The sequence below is a fragment of the Hyperolius riggenbachi genome, chromosome 6 (assembly GCF_040937935.1).
Source record: "Hyperolius riggenbachi isolate aHypRig1 chromosome 6, aHypRig1.pri, whole genome shotgun sequence".
Lineage (NCBI taxonomy): Eukaryota > Metazoa > Chordata > Amphibia > Anura > Hyperoliidae > Hyperolius > Hyperolius riggenbachi.
Genome location: NC_090651.1, coordinates 211,888,040 through 211,900,770, shown reverse-complemented (window position 1 = coordinate 211,900,770; position 12,731 = coordinate 211,888,040).

Sequence of the window (12,731 nt, the reverse complement as noted above, 5' to 3'; positions counted from 1 at the left end):
ACAGGGGTGACAGCAGTCGGCGGGTCACCCCCCCCCCTCATCTGGGTCCCCCATCCCCACTCCCCCTCCAGCTATTTGTGCAAAATTATTTAAAATGTAAAGTATGCTGCGAGCGGGGAACTTACCTTCTCCCCACTTCCTCCGCTTGCCACATCACTTCCTGCAATGCCACCCTCTGAAGTATAGGGGGCAACATTGCAGGAAGTCAAGCAGCATGTGGTGGAACGCAAGAGAGGAAGGCAAGTGTCCCCAATCGCCGCATACTTTACATTTTACCTAATTTTGCACAAATAGCTGGAGGGGAGCGGTGACGGGGGTCCCAGATGAGGGAGCCGACCGCTATCACCCCAGTCCTGGCTGCTTCCCCTCCAGTTCGGTGGCCCCCCCTCTCCTGGGCATGTTTCCACGGACATACATAAAAAGTTAAAAACGGAGGAAAAATAAATAAATATATTACCAAACCTGATCCGTTTAAAACGGATCTGATCTGTCCCGGACTTGTGTGGACCTAGCCTTATACATCCCCTTGAAAGACCCTGCAGCAGAAGGGTTCCAGCTATCTCAGGTACAAGTAGCTCTGATACATTGTTTACAATGGTTTAAGAGAAAATAAAAATGGCAGCCTCCATATCCCTCTCAGTTCTGGTGTAATTTCCTGAAATAGGAAAGATAGGTTCTAGGTGGGCTAAAGAAGAGATCTCATTTGTATCTCATGTACAAGTAGTGCTGATACATTAGAGCAGAATACTGGTGTAGCACTGTGAAGACCAGTTGAAACAACCCATCAATATGGACTGACCTTAATGTACTAACACAGTGCTGTCCAAGTTCGCGGGCATGGAGGGCCGGTTTTTTTCCAGGCCACATGGTGGAGGGCCGGAATACCCCCCCCCCCCCCCCCCCCCGGGAAAAAAAAAACCTAGCAGCCGTTTCCCCACAAAACGCAATCGGATTGGCTGCTGCAGATTTCCCTACAAAACTCATTCGGATTGGCTGCAGATCTGCCCACAAAACGCATTCAGGATTGGCTGCAGATTTACCCACAAAACGCATTCAGGAATGGCTGCAGATTTACCCACAAAACGCATTCAGGATTGGCTGCAGATTTACCCACAAAACACAGTCTGGATTGGCTGCAGATATACCCACAAAACGCAGTCTGGATTGGCTGCAGATATACTCACAAAACGCAGTCTGGATTGGCTGCAGATATACCCACAACACGCAGTCTGGATTGGCTGCAAATATACCCACAAAACGCAGTCTGGATTGGCTGCAGATATACTCACAAAACGCAGTCTGGATTGGCTGCAGATATACCCACAACACGCAGTCTGGATTGGCTGCAGATATACCCACAACACGCAGTCTGGATTGGCTGCAGATATACTCACAAAACACAGTCTGGATTGGCTGCAGATATACCCACAACACGCAGTCTGGATTGGCTGCAGATATACCCACAACACGCAGTCTGGATTGGCTGCAGATATACTCACAAAACGCAGTCTGGATTGGCTGCAGATTTACCCACAACACGCAGTCTGGATTGGCTGCAGATATACCCACAACACGCAGTCTGGATTGGCTGCAGATTTACCCACAACACGCAGTCTGGATTGGCTACAGATATAGTCACAAAATGCAGTCTGGATTGGCTGCAGATATACCCACAACACGCAGTCTGGATTGGCTGCATATTTACCCACAACATGCAGTCTGGATTGGCATGGCGTCAGATCGGCTGCTACAATGAAAATTTACAGCCCCCCTCTGCTCCGCTCGTTACCCCGTGCTGCTGCTGCCGCCACCTCACCTTAGATCGGCTGCTACATTTCTCAGCCCCCCTCCGCTAGTTCCCCCCGTGACGCTGCCGCCGTCTCACCTCAGATCAGCGGTGGGCAAGAGATAGCAACCAGCCAGACCAGCGCACGGCAGCCGCGTGTTGAATTTAAATGCAGGAAGTGACATCATCTGTCACGTCCTGCATTTAAAGTCCCCCGTGCGGCTGCCGTGTGCTGGTCTGGCTGGTTCCTATCTCTTGCTTGCCGCCGATCTGAGGTGAGACTGCGGCAGCAGCACGGGGGGGGGGGGGGGGGGGGGGGCGGTCGGAGCGGAGGGGGGCTGTACATTTAAATTATAGCACCTGAGGCATGGGGAAAAAGGGTAAAAAAAAAGAAAAAAAAAAGTCCCCTCAGCTCTGGGGACTCGGGGCTAACACTGCCACAGCAGGGGGGCCGCAGCAGAAGGCCTGGCGGGCCGGATGCAGCCCGCCAGTTGGACAGCACTGTACTAACACAACCCTAAGCACTATGGCATACCGTATTTTTCGGAATATAAGACAGTGTAGTTGGTGGTGGTAGTAGGGGTTAGTGAAGTAAGGTGTAGTTGGTGGAGGCAGCAGGGGTAAGTGAAGTGTAGTGTAGCAGGTGTTAGTATAGATGGGAAGTGTAGCTTAGATAGACTTTTTTTTTTGTCCCCAGCCACCAGCTCCTCTTCACTGCAGTCTTGTATGCAGACTGCAGCCTCACGGTGATCACGCACTGTCACCCCGCCAACTTCCTCCATAGTTACGGCGTCCTCTTAGTTACAGTGCCCCCTTCTGTGTGACGAGCGGCGCACGTGTGCCGGGGTCATGCATGACGTCAGGCGCACGTGCGCCACTCGTCACACAGAAGGAGGCACTGTAACTAAGAAGAGAACGCCGTAACTATGGAGGAAGTCGGCGGCGGGCGGCAGCGCGTGATCACCGCGAGGCTGCAGTCTGCATACAAGACTGCAGTGAAGAAGAGCAGGCGGCTAGGACACTTAAGAGCAGGGATGCTGGATGGGATTGCTGAACCCTCTGATGACAGCTAATGTGACCCTCAGATGACGGATGCTGCGACCCTTGGATGGCGGCAGTCAGACGGAGGAGAGGATCACGGCGGCAGCCTCCGGTAAATATGTTTTGGGGCCAAAATACCGTACCTTTAGAATATAAGACGCACCCACTCCCCCCCCCCCCCCCATTTTGAGGAAGAAAAAGTGCATCTTATTCCAAAAATACGGTACATTTAAAATAGCTGCAGCCAAATTTCGGCACAGGGTGAAGCTGAAAGACGCTCAACCTGCTGCAGGCAAACTGCTGGGTGGTGTTAAAGAACAAGTGACACCCATGCTGACCTAGAAATGAATATAACACATATATACAAGAAGATAAATACCAGTTTTACTTACATAACAGATGTATTGCACTGTCCACATTAGGATTCCTGTGAATTTTATAAAGTAAAAGCAGAGAATCCTATTTTAGACAGTTTCTATATTGGTTACCTTTGACCTGACATAATTTCCTCCCTCACTTTTTTTTCTCCTCTTGTTAATTGTGTATTCGTTACCCGCCCTCCTCCCAGAGTCTTCAGACACTCCCACTGAGGTCTATACTAGGAAGTGCACTGTCTTAAGTCATTAGAAGGAGGGGGAATAAAGGGAAGAGGAATATATTATAGGTAAAAAGACCACCCCCAGTATGCAACTGTTTGGCAATGGCAATTAAAGGGCCAGTGCTCCTAAGGTATGTGATAACTACAAACCATAACAGCAGAAAAAGTTTTGAAAGTTTTTAACGCAGGATTAGCATCTTTATCACTTAATACACTCAGACCAGTTGCTGTTGAAATTAGATTTTTAAATGGTGACAATCCCGCTTTAAGGCTATTCCCCTCTCCAAGTTGTTGGACGTGTGTTTGTGTGTAGCAGTGCTTTTCAGCGCAGAAAGATTTGGGCGCAGCCGGCGCCACCATAGACTGTAATAGGTCTAGGGGGTACATGTCGAAAGTGATTGGCTCCTCGTTGGGTTGGTCGTGGAGTCACTTTTCACTTCTATACCCAATGACAAGGGCCTAGAGGCCCTCGAATATTACTTGGGGATTTATTATGCAGAGTATGAGGGGCAGGGAGAATTTATCCTCGACCTCATGAAAATTTTTTTGCACAACAATTTTTTTGAATTCAATGGAAATATATACAGGCAGAAGAAGGGCGTAACGATGGGGGCGGCGTGCTCCCCGGCCTACGCGTGTCTCCACCTAGGTTTTTGGGAGCAGGAGGTGGTGCGGGCCACGCGTGGGTATGGGGAGCATGTCACCCTCTGAATCCGCTATGTGGACGATATATATTTGTCCTATGGAAGGGTACGGAGGCGGAGTTAAAGTCCTTTGTTCTTGAGCTCAACACAAATAATAGGAATAACTTTCTGACATTTACTTATAGTTTGCATGAGATTTCTTTTTTGGATTTACAGATAGGCAAAATGGGCATCTCCTTAACAACCAGAACGTACAGAAAGGAAACTTCAGGAAATACCCCCGTCAGCACATAGTGCACGTTTACCTGCACAAAAGTGGGCGGTTCCCACCGGCAAATTTTTACGATTGCGATGCAATTGTGCGGATATTGATATGTTCAAAAAAGAAGCAGGTGATTTAATGGCTAGACTAAAAGGCAAGGGGGTACCCAAATAAGATTCTGAGAACTGCACATCACAAAGCACTTGTGAGGGGAAGAAGGTCTTTTCTTGGCCCTAAAATCTATTCACAGGAAATTGCGCCTGCTCCACTAAGCCCCAAAACTGACGGGGGAGTGTCTAGAATAGTTATGACCTATGGGGCACATTATAAAGAAGTCAGAGATATACTCAATAGGCATTGGCATCTGCTGGGGAGGGACCCAATAATAGCAAAAGCTGTGGGTGGCTATCCTCATATAGCAGCTAGAAGAAGCACTAATTTGGGTGACATTCTGGTCAGCAGCGAGTTTAGCTGGGACAGGCGCAGGAATGATACACAGAAAAGGAAAAAGGGACAGTATACATGTGCTGGATGTGATATTTGCAGATTTATACAGAAAGGCAATGTTTATTATAATTGGGACCTATCTGAATCATTCTACGTCAACAATAAAATCGACTGCAATACTGAAAGGATTGTCTATATCCGCTGTCCATGTGACCGTATATATATATATATATATTATATATATTAACAGTGGCAGATAGCACATCAAAAGGAAAATCGAAAAAATAACCTCAAATAAAAGATAGCAACTGATTTGCATTTCATTGAGTGAAATAAGTTTTTGAACCCCTACCAACCATTAAGAGTTCTGGCTCCCACAGAGTGGTTAGACACTTCTACTCAATTAGTCACCCTCATTAAGGACACCTGTCTTAACTAGTCACCTGTATCAAAGACACCTGTCCACAGAATCAATCAATCAAGCAGACTCCAAACTCTCCAACATGGGAAAGACCAAAGAGCTGTCCAAGGATGTCAGAGACAAAATTGTAGACCTGCACAAGGCTGGAATGGGCTACAAAACCATTAGCAAGAAGCTGGGAGAGAAGGTGACAACTGTTGGTGCAATTGTTCGAAAATGGAAGGAGCACAAATTGACCATCAATCGACCTCGCTCTGGGGCTCCACGCAAGATCTCACCTCGTGGGGTGTCAATGGTTCTGAGAAAGGTGAAAAAGCATCCTAGAACTACATGGGAGGAGTTAGTGAATGACCTCAAATTAGCAGGGACCACAGTCACCAAGAAAACCATTGGAAACACATTACACCGCAAAGGATTAAAATCCTGCAGGGCTCGCAAGGTCCCCCTGCTCAAGAAGGCACATGTGCAGGCCCATCTGAAGTTTGCCAATGAACACCTGAATGATTCTGTGAGTGACTGGGAGAAGGTGCTGTGGTCTGATAAGACCAAAATAGAGCTCTTTGGCATTAACTCAACTCGCTGTGTTTGGAGGAAGAAAAATGCTGCCTATGACCCCCAAAACACCGTCCCCACCGTCAAGCATGGGGGTGGAAACATTTTGCTTTGGGGGTGTTTTTCTGCTAAGGGCACAGGACAACTTAATCGCATTAACGGGAAAATGGACGGAGCCATGTATCGTGAAATCCTGAACGACAACCTCCTTCCCTCTGCCAGGAAACTGAAAATGGGTCGTGGATGGGTGTTCCAGCACGACAATGACCCAAAACATACAGCAAAGGCAACAAAGGAGTGGCTCAAGAAGAAGCACATTAAGGTCATGGAGTGGCCTAGTCAGTCTCCGGACCTTAATCCAATAGAAAACCTATGGAGGGAGCTCAAGCTCAGAGTTGCACAGAGACAGCCTCGAAACCTTAGGGATTTAGAGATGATCTGCAAAGAGGAGTGGACCAACATTCCTCCTAAAATGTGTGCAAACTTGGTCATCAATTACAAGAAACGTTTGACCTCTGTGCTTGCAACCAAGGGTTTTTCCACTAAGTATTAAGTCTTTTATTGTTAGAGGGTTCAAAAACTTATTTCACTCAATGAAATGCAAATCAGTTGCTATCTTTTATTTAAGGTTATTTTTTCGATTTTCCTTTTGATGTGCTATCTGCCACTGTTAAAATAAACCTACCATTGAAATGATACTGTTCTGAGACTTTTCATTTCTTTGTCATTGGACAAACTTACAAAATCAGTGAGGGGTCAAATAATTATTTTCTCCACTGTATATATATATATATAAATAAACATATAGAGCACTTAATGTCCGCATAAGAGAGAACGTAGCAAATATAAGGAACCCTAATGTGGAAAAGAAAAAATGTAATCCAATGGTTATGCATTTTAAGTCTGAACATGATGCAAACCCAAAAAGGCTTACGAGCTATGGGAATATATAAACTGAACATTAGCCCCAGACGGGACGATTTTGATCGGGAACAAAGAATCAGAGTTGATTTATAAATGTGGAAGTTTGATGCCAGCTGGACTAAATAAAGATCTAAACATTAAAGTGTTCCTATGACCTGGATTTAAATATCTAGTTCCCCTGTGGCTTCGCCTTTATCTGGCTGCCTTGAGCGCAGAGTTTGTATGTTTACTGGGCAACTGCCTTTTTAAATTTCATGCAAGTTACTGTAGCCCAGGATGGGCATAAAAGCAAAGCTTCCTCACTCTGACGTCACACGTCTGAGGAAATCCTGATTGGATGAAACGCGTCACGTGTCAGTGAAGCCCTCCGGCCGGTAGGCGTGGCATTCCCACCGTGCCTCCGCAACCTTCCTCCTAGCGTCGCAGCTGGGTCTCCCAAGGCTGGATATCGCCGCATCTTGCGGCCTATGAAGGTAAAAGCTACCGCACCACTGGTCCCTTTTGGGAAGTGAGGAATCGCACGGCAGCCAGGTCCCATAGCCTGCTCACGTGAGTGGACCACCGCAATACCAAACTGTTTACATTTAGCTGGCTGACGCTGTGGAGGTTTGACACTAACAAGTGTCAGTAATGGTTGCGTAAGTGTCTACACAGAGGCGTGCACGCTTTGCACACAGGGGGAATCTGAAGATTCGTCACACACCAGGCTGAGTTGTGGTGTACACCGTTCTATACAGTATAAATTGGGTCTGAAGAAAATCAATATACATGCATGTTGGGATCCCTTTGTTCATAGGAAGTGCACTCCTATTAGGGACACATGTATTTAGCCAAGTTTACTGCTTTGATTTTAGGGGGGGGGGGGGGGGGTGTTTTTAATATTGTGACAGTTTGCTCTTATTGCTATATGCATTAATACATTTGTACCCATTTGTTTGCTCAGAGCTCTCTTGTTTGCTATTTTTTGTAATAGGAATTACATCTATAGCGGCGCTGAGTAAGTAACGTCGGCGCCGTCAGAAGACGGAGCTAAAGTTGCTTTTAAAACACAATAATAATAATAATATTCCCCACCATCCATGGCGGCCTGGATGGGGAATAGTAATTAACACAGCCGGGACTTGTGCAGCAGCAGGATCAGCCATATACAGGCTGTATCCTGCACTGATTTCAAGTGTGTCTGTGTGTGTGTGTGTGGTAAATAATTTGGAATTTTCTTTTTTTTGCCCAAATTAATCACTGGGCACCACTGCATCCTTAAGGCTGGTTTCACAGTGGGACGTTACAGGCGCACGTTAGAGCAGCCTGTAACGCACCCCACCGCACAGCAATGAAAAATCAATGGGCTGTTCACAGTGCCCACGTTGCGTTACAGTAACGCTGCGCCATAATATAACGTACTGCATGCAGTACTTTGTAAGCGGCAGAGCCGCGTTAGACTGTTTGCACATGCTCAGTAACGTTGGGGAGGAGCGGAAAGCGGCCAGGCACATGGCTAATTAATGTTTAACGGGGAACTGGGAAGGGGGAAGAAATTGAGGAACATAGGTGGTTATTAAGCATCACCTATCCGATTTTGGATTAATATCCTGAGCCTTGTTTGTTTCAAAAAATCCTTGCAATCAAAGGGCTCCTAAGGACACACCGGTGTATGCAAAATTAGAAAACCTTTATTGACTGTACATGAAGCGAGACCAATTACACATAAACAACTGAGCTAAAAGAGCATGAAAACATAAAGAAGCAGAAACCGGGCACCGTCCTGTTACTGCATTTATTCACTGTCCGCAGCCAGATGACATGTGGTATTGAATAATAACATCAAACCTGTCCGCAGTCTTGCATCAAATATCGTGGATACATCCAGTGAGGCCTGCAGAGGGGTGTGGTGACCAGGGGGTGATGGATGTGCACAACAGCCGTTTCGCGCTCTGTAGCACTTGCTCATGTGCGTATCCGGGCAAATGACGGCGCTTCTGAGTCTCGGATATCTTGACCTGAGACTCCGCCCACAGCGCACGTCATTGGTCCGTAGGTAGAGGTCGTGTGAAGTGCTTCCTGTTGGAGTGCGAGAGGCCTACAGTACTGGCGGAAGTAGCCCGCCGAAGAGTCCATGTGTGCGCCATTACTGGCAGGATATGCATAAAAATATAGATAAATTACCTAATTACCTTAGACGGAATGGGTGTGCGTGGGGTGATAGGAGGGAACTTGTCCCAATATATAGAACATGTGGGGGTGTTGAGTGAAGGGTCATACATCATTATATCACATCTATTAAAACGTGAAACCACACACGACTGCTGCAGTGAACAAACTCTATATAACATGCTGGTAAGTGGATATGAATATAAATTAAAACCATTCCGTTTTATTATTAAATTATCTATTTCCTACTCTAAAAAGCTAAAAGAGCAACAGCGCTGTTGTCATTAAAACCATGGCTGCCACACAATCCACACCGGCACACCTCTCCACTCACACAAACCAATGCACTGGGGTACCCCTTAAGCAGCAAAAATGTCCATCAATGAGGCCTTGAGCAGTGGCAGATAGCAAAATCAGGGAAGCAGCATAGAAAAAGCAAGCATCAACAGGGCTGTTCAGCGTAACCCGAACAGACGCAGAAAAGTCTCATTCAGAACACCTAGAACACCACGCCTAGCGATCTTGCACTTCATACTCACGAACTCCATATGTCCATCAGAGCTGGTGCACTTCACCTGGCTACCTTGTTCCAGCCGCTCAGGCAGGCTGTAGATGCTGTAGTCCAAGGGGGGCCCCCCGCTATGGAGTGTGGTCCGGCGTGAGGTCTACAAGCGTTGCAGACCCGATTTGTTCTGCTGGGGAGTCGATGCAGCGCGTGTGCACATAAACATCTAGTGCATATGGTTGGCCGCTCCTGTCCTTCGTTGTCCCCGGGATACACACCAACACAGGCGTCTTTTGCGCTTTGCGTGGGGTCCTCTCAGAGTGATCAACTTGCTCCGATACGGGACGCCAACCTCCACGCGTTCTCTCGGAGTTCCCAACGCGTCACCGCCTGGTGGATCGGAGGCCGGTGGGCTGGGTGGCAGCAGCCAATCGCTGACTAGTTTCGCTTGGTATCACCAAGCTTCATCAGGGCGGAGCTTAGAGGAGTGAGCCGCCTTCTTAAAGGATCTTTCTGGCTCCACCTCCTCAGATGCAGCAATGCTGTAATTCAAGACGCGGAAAGGCGCGCTGATCCGGATCTATTAGGTTAGAGGGGGATGCGAAAAGTCATATCCATTGCCTAAGAGACAATTGAAGTTCAAAAACCCCCTACACTAAGGAAAAAGGGGTCTTAATACTACACTGTCCACACGCACATCAAACCACCGCTCACCCAAGGTGCGGACCTCCTGCTATGCGCTAGAGCATCAAAACAACACAACCATGACATGCATGAATTAAAGAGGGCCCGTATCTCGCACAATAACTGCTCATAAAGGACCAGGGAGGGGAGCCGAAGGAAAACGAAAAGGGAAAGGGGAGGAAAGAGAAGGAAAGGAGGGGAGTAGGAGAGGACAGGGAATGGGGCAGGGAGGGAATGGGGGGGGGGGGGGGAGAAAAAGGAAGGGGGGGGAGAGTAAAAGGGGGGATATATTAAGGGGGGGGGGATGGGGGGGCTCACCAACCTGGTCACAAGAACCATTTAAGGGAAAAATCGATATTTAGACCATCAGGGAAAATGGATCCCAGGCGATGCATCCACATTGCCTCCTTTTGTAGAAGCACCTTTTCAGTGCGAGTGGTGCGAAAAGAGGGAGGAAGATTATCAATCACCAATCCACGTAAACCCATTATTGATCCATTGTGTTCCTCCTGAAAATGTTCTGCAACTGAGGATCTGCGTTCCCCACTAACGATATCGCACATGTGCTCCAAGAAACGTGCCTTAAATGCACGAGTAGTCATTCCAACATAATACTTTTTACATGGACACATGAGTAAATAGATAATCCAAGTTGTATTACAATTGTAAAAGGATTTTATTCTATAGTGTCTCAAACCATCCTGTGACTCATTGATTCATTTTTAGGACACATCTACAACCCTTACAGTTGCCACAAGGAAACATTCCCGCAGGAGGCGATATTCTATCTAACCATGTCCCCTGCTGTAACTTTGGCAATTCGGATCTTACCAGGTGATCACGTAGATTTCTTGCTCTTCGAGCGGTAAGCAATGGACGAGGGCCTACGATTTTCTTAATATTCTCATCAATTTGGAGAACATGCCAGCACCTACTAAGGGCCTCCCTTATTTTAGACCATTGGCCATTAAACATAGTAATAATTCGGGCACCGCCACCAGAACTAGGGGCACGAGCACGGGGGCGAAGCAGCTGATTCCTATCTTCACGTAAAGCGCGATTGTATGCACGCTGTAAAGTTCTATGCCCATATCCCCTTGCTCTAAAACGATCATAGAGCTGGGTCGACTCGGCTTTAAATTGCTCCAAACTCGAGCAATTGCGTCGCAACCTTAAAAACTGGCCGACGTGGATTCCCCTGACCAGGGACACCGGATGATGACTGGCGGCATGGAGGAGAGAGTTACCAGCTGTAGGCTTTCGGAATGTCTTTGTTTCCAAATGATCCCCGCACTTAAAGATCAATAGATCCAAAAATGAGATGCTAACTGGATCAATGGAAAAAGTCAAACGAACATTCCGAGTATTAAGGTTCAATTCAGCAACAAATTGTTCAAAATCCTCTCTTGACCTCCTCCACACCACCAGCACATCATCGATGTACCTCAGCCAGAGGACCGCCCCCGATCGGAACAGCTCGTTGGTATACACCTCCATCTCCTCCCACATGCCTAAATGTAGGCAAGCGTAGGAGGGGGCGCAAGCCGCCCCCATGCTTGTGCCCCGTATCTGGTGGTAGTACCTTTCCTCAAAGGTAAAGAAGTTATTAGTGAGCACAAAATGGGTTAACTCTCTCAGAAACAAGTTATGCATTTCATGTAATGGGAATGCTCTAAACAAAAAATGTTCAATAGCATCTGATCCCACCTGATGTGGAATTGATGTATATAATGACTCCACATCGATTGATGCCAGGAACCAATTTTCATCAATTTGGAAATCCCTAAGTTGATCTAGAATCTCCATGGAGTCACGTACAAATGATGGGAGTTCACGGACCAGTGATTGCAATTTCTTATCTAAGAATTGACCAACATTTTCACAGGGACCATTGACAGCAGAAACAATCGGTCTTCCTGGCGGAGGGTGAGTACCTTTGTGTATCTTCGGGAGAACGTATAGAGTGGGCTTGGAGTAAGTCTCCACCCTCATAAATCCGTACTCATCCGAATTGATCACACCATGACTCAAACCAGCCAGGAGACGGTAGTTTAATTCGTCAACTACATGCGGAAAGGGGTCATTCATGATTTTTCTATAGGTACTTGCATCAGAGAGCTGTCTGTAATTTTCTCTAACGTACATACTACGTGGTAAAATAACAAGATTTCCCCCTTTATCACTGGCCTTAATAACAAGGTTTTCCTGTCTTTTTAGATCCTCCAATGCCCATCTCTCACCTGGTGTTGGATTGTCCACTACTCCTGAGTTACTCCAATCTATCTGCCGTAACTACTTTTCCATAAGTTCTAAAAATGTACTCAGATATTTATTAGTACTAATTGATGGCATATACGTGGATTTTGATTTTACTGGAACAGATTGGGGGGCTAATTAATATTCACTGCACTCGGTGACGTGCAGTGTTTACTTCCTGGAGCGGCCGCTCTGTGCGGCGATTGGCTGGCGGGACCACGTGATGCCGCATGCGTCCAAGAGTGCGCATCACGGACGCCAGAGTGAGCTGCACAACGCGGCTCACTCTGACGTCCAAAGCAGGGAGCACCAGGCGTTGCGTTAGGGGCACATTATGCGACCATAACGTCCCCTAAAACGCAACGTCCTGGTGTGTAGCCAGCCTAAATCTCATTGCGCCTTGCGACGTCCAAACTGCTGTGCCGAAATTACCTGATTTGTCACCATGCCCGCACTAACCTGT